The sequence below is a fragment of the Phyllobates terribilis genome, unplaced genomic scaffold (genome assembly GCF_046119375.1).
Source record: "Phyllobates terribilis strain yellow unplaced genomic scaffold, ASM4611937v1 Scaffold_16__1_contigs__length_26959993, whole genome shotgun sequence".
Classification (NCBI taxonomy): Eukaryota; Metazoa; Chordata; class Amphibia; order Anura; family Dendrobatidae; genus Phyllobates; species Phyllobates terribilis.
Genome location: NW_027362776.1, coordinates 16,921,981 through 16,936,055, shown reverse-complemented (window position 1 = coordinate 16,936,055; position 14,075 = coordinate 16,921,981).

Below are 14,075 nucleotides of genomic sequence, written 5' to 3'. Positions count from 1 at the left end.
TTTCAGTTCCAGAGCGATTCGCCCAATGAGTCCTTGATATTTAGTCGTTTTCAGCCAATATTTTGGATTTTTGAAAATTTCACTTTTTTGTGAAAATATCCACTAAATGAGGGAATAATATGTGTGATGGTACCCCAGGAGAGTTCCAAAGGTGTGTACGTAGAATACATATCCCACGGGGGTAAATTAGAAAAAAGTTGAAAAAAATTTTTTTTTGGACTTAGTCATTTTTCCGGTGTTTATCAGACTTTCAGAGAGGGGAAATGTCAGTGAGCGTTCTGATTTCATTTCCAGAGCGATTCGCCCAATGAGTCCTTGATATTTAGTCGTTTTCAGCCAATTTTCTGGATTTTTGAAAATTTCACTTTTTTTGTGAAAATATCCACTAAATGAGGGAATAATATGTGTGAGGTTGCCCCAGGAGAGTTCCAAATATGTGTAGGTAGAATATATATTCCACGGGGGTAAAATTGAAAAAAGTTTAAAAAAATTTTTTTTGGACTTAGTCATTTTTCCGGCGTTTAACAGACTTTCAGATAGGGGAAATGTCAGTGAGCATTCTGATTTCAGTTCCAGAGCGATTCGCCCAATGAGTCCTTGATATTTAGTCGTTTTCAGCCAATTTTCTGGATTTTTGAAAATTTCATGTTTTTGTGAAAATATCCACTAAATGAGGGAATAATATGTGTGAGGGTACCACAGGAGAGTTCCAAATGTGTGTGGGTAGAATATATATCCCACGGGGCTAAAATTGAAAAAAGTTGAAAAAAAATTTTTATTCGACTTAGTCATTTTTCCGGCGTTTATCAGACTTTCAGATAGGGGAAATGTCAGTGAGCGTTCCGATTTCAGTTCCAGAGCAATTCGCCCAATGAGTCCTTGATATTTTGTCGTTTTCAGCCAATGTTCTGAATTTTTGAAAATTTAAATTTTTTATGAAAATATCCTCTAAATGAGGGAATAATATGTTTGAGGGTACCCCAGGAGAGTTCCAAATGTGTGTGTGTAGAAAATATATCAAACGGGGGTAAAATTGAAAAAAGTTTAAAAAAAAATTTTTTTTTGGACTTAGTCATTTTTCTGGCGTTTATCAGACTTTCAGATAGGGGAAATGTCAGGGAGGGTTCGGATTTCAGTTCCAGAGCGATTCACCCAATGTGTCCTTGATATTTAGTCGTTTTCAGCCAATATTTTGGATTTTTGAAAATTTCACTTTTTTGTGAAAATATCCACTAAATGAGGGAATAATATGTGTGAGGGTACCCCAGGAGAGTTCCAAATGTGTGTGGGTAGAATATATATCCCACGGGGGTAAAATTGAAAAAAGTTGAAAAACATTTTTTTTTGGACTTAGTCATTTTTCCGGCGTTTATCAAACTTTCAGATAGGGCAAATGTCAGTGAGCATTCTGATTTCAGTTCCAGAGCGATTCGCCCAATGAGTCCTTGATATTTAGTCGTTTTCAGCCAATTTTCTGGATTTTTGAAAATTTCACTTTTTTGTGAAAATATCCACTAAATGAGGGAATAATATGTGTGAGGGTACCCCAGGAGAGTTCCAAATGTGTGTAGGTAGAATATATATCCCACGGGGGTAAAATTGAAAAAAGTTGAAAAAAATTTTTTTTTGGACTTAGTCATTTTTCCGGCGTTTATCAGACTTTCAGATAGGGGAAATGTCAGTGAGGTTTCGGATTTCAGTTCCAGAGCGATTCGCCCAATGTGTCCTTGATATTTAGTCATTTTCAGCCAATTTTCTGGATTTTTGAAAGTTTCACTTTCTTGTGAAAATATCCACTAAATGAGGGAATAATATGTGTGAGGGTACCCCAGGAGAGTTCCAAATGTGTGTGCGTAGAATATATATCCCACGGGGGTAAAATTGAAAAAAGTTGAAAAACATTTTTTTTTTGGACTTAGTCATTTTTACGGCGTTTATCAGACTTTCAGATAGGGGAAATGTCAGTGAGTGTTTCGATTTCAGTTCCAGAGCAATTCGCCCAATGAGTCCTTGATATTTAGTCGTTTTCAGCCAATTTTCTGGATTTTTGACAATTTCACTTTTTTGTGAGAATATCCACTAAATGAGGGAATAATATGTGTGAGGGTACCCCAGGAGAGTTCCAAATGTGTGTGTTTAGAATATATATCCCACGGGGGTAAAATTGAAAAAAGTTGAAAATTTTTTTATTTTGGACTTAGTCATTTTTCCGGCGTTTATCAGACTTTCAGATAGGGCAAATGTCAGTGAGCATTCCGATTTCAGTTCCAGAGCGATTCGCCCATTGAGTCCTTCATATTTAGTCGTTTTCAGCCAATATTTTGGATTTTTGAAAATTTCACTTTTTTGTGAAAATATCCACTAAATGAGGGAATAATATGTGTGAGGTTGCCCCAGGAGAGTTCCAAATATGTGTGGGTAGAATATATATCCCACGGGGCTAAAATTGAAAAAAGTTGAAAAAAAATTTTTATTCGACTTAGTCATTTTTCCGGCGTTTATCAGACTTTCAGATAGGGGAAATGTCAGTGAGCGTTCCGATTTCAGTTCCAGAGCAATTCGCCCAATGAGTCCTTGATATTTTGTCGTTTTCAGCCAATTTTCTGAATTTTTGAAAATTTAAATTTTTTATGAAAATATCCTCTAAATGAGGGAATAATATGTTTGAGGGTACCCCAGGAGAGTTCCAAATGTGTGTGTGTAGAAAATATATCAAACGGGGGTAAAATTGAAAAAAGTTTAAAAAAAAATTTTTTTTTGGACTTAGTCATTTTTCTGGCGTTTATCAGACTTTCAGATAGGGGAAATTTCAGGAAGGGTTCGGATTTCAGTTCCAGAGCGATTCACCCAATGTGTCCTTGATATTTAGTCGTTTTCAGCCAATATTTTGGATTTTTGAAAATTTCACTTTTTTGTGAAAATATCCACTAAATGAGGGAATAATATGTGTGAGGGTACCCCAGGAGAGTTCCAAATGTGTGTAGGTAGAATATATATCCCACGGGGGTAAAATTGAAAAAAGTTGAAAAAAATTTTTTTTTGGACTTAGTCATTTTTCCGGCGTTTATCAGACTTTCAGATAGGGGAAATGTCAGTGAGGGTTCGGATTTCAGTTCCAGAGCAATTCGCCCAATGTGTCCTTGATATTTAGTCGTTTTCAGCCAATATTTTGGATTTTTGAAAATTTCAATTTTTTGTGAAAATATCCACTAAATGAGGGAATAATATGTGTGAGGGTACCACAGGAGAGTTCCAAATGTGTGTGGGTAGAATATATATACCACGGGGCTAAAATTGAAAAAAGTTGAAAAAAAATTTTTTTTCGACTTAGTCATTTTTCCGGCGTTTATCAGACTTTCAGACAGGGGAAATGTCAGTGAGCATTCTGATTTCAGTTCCAGAGCGATACGCCCAATGAGTCCTTGATATTTAGTCATTTTCAGCCAATTTTCTGGATTTTTGAAAATTTCACTTTTTTGTGAAAATATCCACTAAATGAGGGAATAATATGTGTGAGGGTACCACAGGAGAGTTCCAAATGTGTGTGGGTAGAATATATATCCCACGGGGCTAAAATTGAAAAAAGTTAAAAAAAAATTTTTTTTGGACTTAGTCATTTTTCCGGCGTTTATCAGACTTTCAGACAGGGGAAATGTCAGTGAGCATTCCGATTTCAGTTCCAGAGCGATTCGCCCAATGAGTCTTTGATATTTAGTCGTTTTCAGCCAATTTTCTGGATTTTTGGAAATTTCACTTTTTTGTGAAAATATCCTCTAAATGAGGGAATAATATGTTTGAGGGTACCCCAGGAGAGTTCCAAATGTGTGTGTGTAGAAAATATATCAAACGGGGGTAAAATTGAAAAAAGTTTAAAAAAAAATTTTTTTTTGGACTTAGTCATTTTTCTGGCGTTTATCAGACTTTCAGATAGGGGAAATTTCAGGAAGGGTTCGGATTTCAGTTCCAGAGCGATTCACCCAATGTGTCCTTGATATTTAGTCGTTTTCAGCCAATATTTTGGATTTTTGAAAATTTCACTTTTTTGTGAAAATATATACTAAATGAGGGAATAATATGTGTGAGGTTGCCCCAGGAGAGTTCCAAATATGTGTAGTTAGAATATATATCCCACGGGGGTAAAATTGAAAAAAGTTGAAAAAAATTTTTTTTTGGACTTAGTCATTTTTCCGGCGTTTATCAGACTTTCAGATAGGGGAAATGTCAGTGAGGTTTCGGATTTCAGTTCCAGAGCGATTCGCCCAATGAGTCCTTGATATTTAGTCATTTTCAGCCAATTTTCTGGATTTTTGAAAGTTTCACTTTCTTGTGAAAATATCCACTAAATGAGGGAATAATATGTGTGAGGGTACCCCAGGAGAGTTCCAAATGTGTGTGGGTAGAATATATATCCCACGGGGGTAAAATTGAAAAAAGTTGAAAAACATTTTTTTTTCGACTTAGTCATTTTTCCGGCGTTTATCAGACTTTCAGATAGGGCAAATGTCAGTGAGCATTCCGATTTCAGTTCCAGAGCGATTCGCCCAATGAGTCCTTCATATTTAGTCGTTTTCAGCCAATATTTTGGATTTTTAAAAATTTCACTTTTTTGTGAAAATATCCACTAAATGAGGGAATAATATGTGTGAGGTTACCCCAAGAGAGTTCCAAATGTGTGTAGGTAGAATATATATCCCACGGGGGTAAAATTGAAAAAAGTTGAAAAAAAATTTTTTTTGGACTTAGTCATTTTTCTGGCGTTTATCAGACTTTCAGATAGGGGAAATGTCAGTGAGCGTTTCAATTTCAGTTCCAGAGCAATTCGCCCAATGAGTCCTTGATATTTAGTCGTTTTCAGCCAATTTTATGGATTTTTGAAAATTTCACTTTTTTATGAAAATATCCACTAAATGAGGGAATAATATGTGTGAGGGTACCACAGGAGAGTTCCAAATGTGTGTGGGTAGAATATATGTCCCACGGGGGTAAAATTGAAAAAAGTTTAAAAAAAATTTTTTTTGGCTTAGTCATTTTTACGTCGTTTATCAGACTTTCAGATAGGGCAAATGTCAGTGAGCATTCCGATTTCAGTTCCAGAGCGATTCGCCCAATGAGTCCTTGATATTTAGTCGTTTTCAGCCAATTTTCTGGATTTTTGAAAATTTCACTTTTTTGTGAAAATATCCACTAAATGAGGGAATAATATGTGTGAGGGTACCCCAGGAGAGTTCCAAATGTGTGTGGGTAGAATATATATCCCACGAGGCTAAAATTGAAAAAAGTTGAAAAAATTTTTTATTTTGGACTTAGTCATTTTTCCGGCGTTTATCAGACTTTCAGATAGGGCAAATGTCAGTGAGCATTCCGATTTCAGTTCCAGAGCGATTCGCCCAATGAGTCCTTGATATTTAGTCGTTTTCAGCCAATATTTTGGATTTTTGAAAATTTCACTTTTTTGTGAAAATATCCACTAAATGAGGGAATAATATGTGTGAGGGTACCCCAGGAGAGTTCCAAATGTGTGTGGGTAGAATATATATCCCACGGGGGTAAAATTGAAAAAAGTTGAAAAACATTTTTTTTTGGACTTAGTCATTTTTCCGGCGTTTATCAGACTTTCAGATAGGGCAAATGTCAGTGAGCATTCCGATTTCAGTTCCAGAGCGATTCGCCCAATGAGTCCTTGATATTTAGTCGTTTTCAGCCAATATTTTGGATTTTTGAAAATTTCTCTTTTTTGTGAAAATATCCACTAAATGAGGGAATAATATGTGTGAGGGTACCCCAGGAGAGTTCCAAATGTGTGTGTTTAGAATATATATCCCACGGGGGTAAAATTGAAAAAAGTTGAAAAAAAATTTTTTTTGGACTTAGTCATTTTTCCGGCATTTATCAGACTTTCAGATAGGGGAAATGTCAGTGAGCGTTCCGATTTCAGTTCCAGAGCGACTCGCCCAATGAGTCCTTGATATTTAGTCGTTTTCAGCCAATTTTCTGGATTTTTGAAAATATCACTTTTTTATGAAAATATCCACTAAATGAGGGAATATTATGTGTGAGGGTACCCCAGGAGAGTTCCAAATGTGTGTAGGTAGAATATATATACCACGGGGGTAAAATTGAAAAAAGTTGAAAAACATTTTTTTTTGGACTTAGTCATTTTTCCGGCGTTTATCAGACTTTCAGATAGGGGAAATGTCAGTGATCGTTCTGATTTCAGTTACAGAGCGATTCGCCCAATGAGTCCTTGATATTTAGTCGTTTTCAGCCAATTTTCTGGATTTTTGAAAATTTCACTTTTTTGTGAAAATATCCACTAAATGAGGGAATAATATGTGTGAGGGTACCCCAGGAGAGTTCCAAATGTGTGTGGGTAGAATATATATCCCACGGGGCTAAAATTGAAAAAAGTTGAAAAAGTTTTTTATTTTGGACTTAGTCATTTTTCCGGCGTTTATCAGATTTTCAGATAGGGCAAATGTCAGTGAGCATTCCGATTTCAGTTCCAGAGCGATTCGCCCAATGAGTCCTTGATATTTAGTCGTTTTCAGCCAATATTTTGGATTTTTGAAAATTTCACTTTTTTGTGAAAATATCCACTAAATGAGGGAATAATATGTGTGAGGGTACCCCAGGAGAGTTCCAAATGTTGTGTTTAGAATATATATCCCACGGGGGTAAAATTGAAAAAAGTTGAAAAAATTTTTATTTTGGACTTAGTCATTTTTCCGGCGTTTATCAGACTTTCAGATAGGGCAAATGTCAGTGAGCATTCCGATTTCAGTTCCAGAGCGATTCGCCCAATGAGTCCTTCATATTTAGTCGTTTTCAGCCAATATTTTGGATTTTTAAAAATTTCACTTTTTTGTGAAAATATCCACTAAATGAGGGAATAATATGTGTGAGGTTACCCCAAGAGAGTTCCAAATGTGTGTAGGTAGAATATATATCCCACGGGGGTAAAATTGAAAAAAGTTGAAAAAAAATTTTTTTTGGACTTAGTCATTTTTCTGGCGTTTATCAGACTTTCAGATAGGGGAAATGTCAGTGAGCGTTTCAATTTCAGTTCCAGAGCAATTCGCCCAATGAGTCCTTGATATTTAGTCGTTTTCAGCCAATTTTATGGATTTTTGAAAATTTCACTTTTTTATGAAAATATCCACTAAATGAGGGAATAATATGTGTGAGGGTACCACAGGAGAGTTCCAAATGTGTGTGGGTAGAATATATGTCCCACGGGGGTAAAATTGAAAAAAGTTTAAAAAAAATTTTTTTTGGCTTAGTCATTTTTACGTCGTTTATCAGACTTTCAGATAGGGCAAATGTCAGTGAGCATTCCGATTTCAGTTCCAGAGCGATTCGCCCAATGAGTCCTTGATATTTAGTCGTTTTCAGCCAATTTTCTGGATTTTTGAAAATTTCACTTTTTTGTGAAAATATCCACTAAATGAGGGAATAATATGTGTGAGGGTACCCCAGGAGAGTTCCAAATGTGTGTGGGTAGAATATATATCCCACGAGGCTAAAATTGAAAAAAGTTGAAAAAATTTTTTATTTTGGACTTAGTCATTTTTCCGGCGTTTATCAGACTTTCAGATAGGGCAAATGTCAGTGAGCATTCCGATTTCAGTTCCAGAGCGATTCGCCCAATGAGTCCTTCATATTTAGTCGTTTTCAGCCAATATTTTGGATTTTTAAAAATTTCACTTTTTTGTGAAAATATCCACTAAATGAGGGAATAATATGTGTGAGGTTACCCCAGGAGAGTTCCAAATGTGTGTATGTAGAATATATCTCCCACGGGGGTAAAATTGAAAAAAGTTGAAAAAAAATTTTTTTTGGACTTAGTCATTTTTCTGGTGTTTATCAGACTTTCAGATAGGGGAAATGTCAGTGAGCGTTCCGATTTCAGTTCCAGAGCAATTCGCCCTATGAGTCCTTGATATTTAGTCGTTTTCAGCCAATTTTCTGCATTTTTGAAAATATCACTTTTTTATGAAAATATCCATTAAATGAGGGAATAATATGTTTGAGGGTACCCCAGGAGAGTTCCAAATGTGTGTGGGTAGAATATATATCCCACGGGGGTAAAATTGAAAAAAGTTTAAAAAAAATTTTTTTTGGCTTAGTCATTTTTACGTCGTTTATCAGACTTTCAGATAGGGCAAATGTCAGTGAGCATTCTGATTTCAGTTCCAGAGCGATTCGCCCAATGAGTCCTTGATATTTAGTTGTTTTGAGCCAATTTTCTGGATTTTTGAAAATTTCACTTTTTTGTGAAAATATATACTAAATGAGGGAATAATATGTGTGAGGTTGCCCCAGGAGAGTTCCAAATATGTGTAGTTAGAATATATATCCCACGGGGGTAAAATTGAAAAAAGTTGAAAAAAATTTTTTTTTGGACTTAGTCATTTTTCCGGCGTTTATCAGACTTTCAGATAGGGGAAATGTCAGTGAGGTTTCGGATTTCAGTTCCAGAGCGATTCGCCCAATGAGTCCTTGATATTTAGTCATTTTCAGCCAATTTTCTGGATTTTTGAAAGTTTCACTTTCTTGTGAAAATATCCACTAAATGAGGGAATAATATGTGTGAGGGTACCCCAGGAGAGTTCCAAATGTGTGTGGGTAGAATATATATCCCACGGGGGTAAAATTGAAAAAAGTTGAAAAACATTTTTTTTTCGACTTAGTCATTTTTCCGGCGTTTATCAGACTTTCAGATAGGGCAAATGTCAGTGAGCATTCCGATTTCAGTTCCAGAGCGATTCGCCCAATGAGTCCTTCATATTTAGTCGTTTTCAGCCAATATTTTGGATTTTTAAAAATTTCACTTTTTTGTGAAAATATCCACTAAATGAGGGAATAATATGTGTGAGGTTACCCCAAGAGAGTTCCAAATGTGTGTAGGTAGAATATATATCCCACGGGGGTAAAATTGAAAAAAGTTGAAAAAAAATTTTTTTTGGACTTAGTCATTTTTCTGGCGTTTATCAGACTTTCAGATAGGGGAAATGTCAGTGAGCGTTTCAATTTCAGTTCCAGAGCAATTCGCCCAATGAGTCCTTGATATTTAGTCGTTTTCAGCCAATTTTATGGATTTTTGAAAATTTCACTTTTTTATGAAAATATCCACTAAATGAGGGAATAATATGTGTGAGGGTACCACAGGAGAGTTCCAAATGTGTGTGGGTAGAATATATGTCCCACGGGGGTAAAATTGAAAAAAGTTTAAAAAAAATTTTTTTTGGCTTAGTCATTTTTACGTCGTTTATCAGACTTTCAGATAGGGCAAATGTCAGTGAGCATTCCGATTTCAGTTCCAGAGCGATTCGCCCAATGAGTCCTTGATATTTAGTCGTTTTCAGCCAATTTTCTGGATTTTTGAAAATTTCACTTTTTTGTGAAAATATCCACTAAATGAGGGAATAATATGTGTGAGGGTACCCCAGGAGAGTTCCAAATGTGTGTGGGTAGAATATATATCCCACGAGGCTAAAATTGAAAAAAGTTGAAAAAATTTTTTATTTTGGACTTAGTCATTTTTCCGGCGTTTATCAGACTTTCAGATAGGGCAAATGTCAGTGAGCATTCCGATTTCAGTTCCAGAGCGATTCGCCCAATGAGTCCTTGATATTTAGTCGTTTTCAGCCAATATTTTGGATTTTTGAAAATTTCACTTTTTTGTGAAAATATCCACTAAATGAGGGAATAATATGTGTGAGGGTACCCCAGGAGAGTTCCAAATGTGTGTGGGTAGAATATATATCCCACGGGGGTAAAATTGAAAAAAGTTGAAAAACATTTTTTTTTGGACTTAGTCATTTTTCCGGCGTTTATCAGACTTTCAGATAGGGCAAATGTCAGTGAGCATTCCGATTTCAGTTCCAGAGCGATTCGCCCAATGAGTCCTTGATATTTAGTCGTTTTCAGCCAATATTTTGGATTTTTGAAAATTTCTCTTTTTTGTGAAAATATCCACTAAATGAGGGAATAATATGTGTGAGGGTACCCCAGGAGAGTTCCAAATGTGTGTGTTTAGAATATATATCCCACGGGGGTAAAATTGAAAAAAGTTGAAAAAAAATTTTTTTTGGACTTAGTCATTTTTCCGGCGTTTATCAGACTTTCAGATAGGGGAAATGTCAGTGAGCGTTCCGATTTCAGTTCCAGAGCGACTCGCCCAATGAGTCCTTGATATTTAGTCGTTTTCAGCCAATTTTCTGGATTTTTGAAAATATCACTTTTTTATGAAAATATCCACTAAATGAGGGAATATTATGTGTGAGGGTACCCCAGGAGAGTTCCAAATGTGTGTAGGTAGAATATATATACCACGGGGGTAAAATTGAAAAAAGTTGAAAAACATTTTTTTTTGGACTTAGTCATTTTTCCGGCGTTTATCAGACTTTCAGATAGGGGAAATGTCAGTGATCGTTCTGATTTCAGTTACAGAGCGATTCGCCCAATGAGTCCTTGATATTTAGTCGTTTTCAGCCAATTTTCTGGATTTTTGAAAATTTCACTTTTTTGTGAAAATATCCACTAAATGAGGGAATAATATGTGTGAGGGTACCCCAGGAGAGTTCCAAATGTGTGTGGGTAGAATATATATCCCACGAGGCTAAAATTGAAAAAAGTTGAAAAAGTTTTTTATTTTGGACTTAGTCATTTTTCCGGCGTTTATCAGACTTTCAGATAGGGCAAATGTCAGTGAGCATTCCGATTTCAGTTCCAGAGCGATTCGCCCAATGAGTCCTTCATATTTAGTCGTTTTCAGCCAATATTTTGGATTTTTAAAAATTTCACTTTTTTGTGAAAATATCCACTAAATGAGGGAATAATATGTGTGAGGTTACCCCAGGAGAGTTCCAAATGTGTGTATGTAGAATATATATCCCACGGGGGTAAAATTGAAAAAAGTTGAAAAAAAATTTTTTTTGGACTTAGTCATTTTTCTGGTGTTTATCAGACTTTCAGATAGGGGAAATGTCAGTGAGCGTTCCGATTTCAGTTCCAGAGCAATTCGCCCTATGAGTCCTTGATATTTAGTCGTTTTCAGCCAATTTTCTGCATTTTTGAAAATATCACTTTTTTATGAAAATATCCATTAAATGAGGGAATAATATGTTTGAGGGTACCCCAGGAGAGTTCCAAATGTGTGTGGGTAGAATATATATCCCACGGGGGTAAAATTGAAAAAAGTTTAAAAAAAATTTTTTTTGGCTTAGTCATTTTTACGTCGTTTATCAGACTTTCAGATAGGGCAAATGTCAGTGAGCATTCTGATTTCAGTTCCAGAGCGATTCGCCCAATGAGTCCTTGATATTTAGTTGTTTTGAGCCAATTTTCTGGATTTTTGAAAATTTCACTTTTTTGTGAAAATATATACTAAATGAGGGAATAATATGTGTGAGGTTGCCCCAGGAGAGTTCCAAATATGTGTAGTTAGAATATATATCCCACGGGGGTAAAATTGAAAAAAGTTGAAAAAAATTTTTTTTTGGACTTAGTCATTTTTCCGGCGTTTATCAGACTTTCAGATAGGGGAAATGTCAGTGAGGTTTCGGATTTCAGTTCCAGAGCGATTCGCCCAATGAGTCCTTGATATTTAGTCATTTTCAGCCAATTTTCTGGATTTTTGAAAGTTTCACTTTCTTGTGAAAATATCCACTAAATGAGGGAATAATATGTGTGAGGGTACCCCAGGAGAGTTCCAAATGTGTGTGGGTAGAATATATATCCCACGGGGGTAAAATTGAAAAAAGTTGAAAAACATTTTTTTTTCGACTTAGTCATTTTTCCGGCGTTTATCAGACTTTCAGATAGGGCAAATGTCAGTGAGCATTCCGATTTCAGTTCCAGAGCGATTCGCCCAATGAGTCCTTCATATTTAGTCGTTTTCAGCCAATATTTTGGATTTTTAAAAATTTCACTTTTTTGTGAAAATATCCACTAAATGAGGGAATAATATGTGTGAGGTTACCCCAAGAGAGTTCCAAATGTGTGTAGGTAGAATATATATCCCACGGGGGTAAAATTGAAAAAAGTTGAAAAAAAATTTTTTTTGGACTTAGTCATTTTTCTGGCGTTTATCAGACTTTCAGATAGGGGAAATGTCAGTGAGCGTTTCAATTTCAGTTCCAGAGCAATTCGCCCAATGAGTCCTTGATATTTAGTCGTTTTCAGCCAATTTTATGGATTTTTGAAAATTTCACTTTTTTATGAAAATATCCACTAAATGAGGGAATAATATGTGTGAGGGTACCACAGGAGAGTTCCAAATGTGTGTGGGTAGAATATATGTCCCACGGGGGTAAAATTGAAAAAAGTTTAAAAAAAATTTTTTTTGGCTTAGTCATTTTTACGTCGTTTATCAGACTTTCAGATAGGGCAAATGTCAGTGAGCATTCCGATTTCAGTTCCAGAGCGATTCGCCCAATGAGTCCTTGATATTTAGTCGTTTTCAGCCAATTTTCTGGATTTTTGAAAATTTCACTTTTTTGTGAAAATATCCACTAAATGAGGGAATAATATGTGTGAGGGTACCCCAGGAGAGTTCCAAATGTGTGTGGGTAGAATATATATCCCACGAGGCTAAAATTGAAAAAAGTTGAAAAAATTTTTTATTTTGGACTTAGTCATTTTTCCGGCGTTTATCAGACTTTCAGATAGGGCAAATGTCAGTGAGCATTCCGATTTCAGTTCCAGAGCGATTCGCCCAATGAGTCCTTGATATTTAGTCGTTTTCAGCCAATATTTTGGATTTTTGAAAATTTCACTTTTTTGTGAAAATATCCACTAAATGAGGGAATAATATGTGTGAGGGTACCCCAGGAGAGTTCCAAATGTGTGTGGGTAGAATATATATCCCACGGGGGTAAAATTGAAAAAAGTTGAAAAACATTTTTTTTTGGACTTAGTCATTTTTCCGGCGTTTATCAGACTTTCAGATAGGGCAAATGTCAGTGAGCATTCCGATTTCAGTTCCAGAGCGATTCGCCCAATGAGTCCTTGATATTTAGTCGTTTTCAGCCAATATTTTGGATTTTTGAAAATTTCTCTTTTTTGTGAAAATATCCACTAAATGAGGGAATAATATGTGTGAGGGTACCCCAGGAGAGTTCCAAATGTGTGTGTTTAGAATATATATCCCACGGGGGTAAAATTGAAAAAAGTTGAAAAAAAATTTTTTTTGGACTTAGTCATTTTTCCGGCGTTTATCAGACTTTCAGATAGGGGAAATGTCAGTGATCGTTCTGATTTCAGTTACAGAGCGATTCGCCCAATGAGTCCTTGATATTTAGTCGTTTTCAGCCAATTTTCTGGATTTTTGAAAATTTCACTTTTTTGTGAAAATATCCACTAAATGAGGGAATAATATGTGTGAGGGTACCCCAGGAGAGTTCCAAATGTGTGTGGGTAGAATATATATCCCACGGGGCTAAAATTGAAAAAAGTTGAAAAAGTTTTTTATTTTGGACTTAGTCATTTTTCCGGCGTTTATCAGATTTTCAGATAGGGCAAATGTCAGTGAGCATTCCGATTTCAGTTCCAGAGCGATTCGCCCAATGAGTCCTTGATATTTAGTCGTTTTCAGCCAATATTTTGGATTTTTGAAAATTTCACTTTTTTGTGAAAATATCCACTAAATGAGGGAATAATATGTGTGAGGGTACCCCAGGAGAGTTCCAAATGTTGTGTTTAGAATATATATCCCACGGGGGTAAAATTGAAAAAAGTTGAAAAAATTTTTATTTTGGACTTAGTCATTTTTCCGGCGTTTATCAGACTTTCAGATAGGGCAAATGTCAGTGAGCATTCCGATTTCAGTTCCAGAGCGATTCGCCCAATGAGTCCTTCATATTTAGTCGTTTTCAGCCAATATTTTGGATTTTTAAAAATTTCACTTTTTTGTGAAAATATCCACTAAATGAGGGAATAATATGTGTGAGGTTACCCCAAGAGAGTTCCAAATGTGTGTAGGTAGAATATATATCCCACGGGGGTAAAATTGAAAAAAGTTGAAAAAAAATTTTTTTTGGACTTAGTCATTTTTCTGGCGTTTATCAGACTTT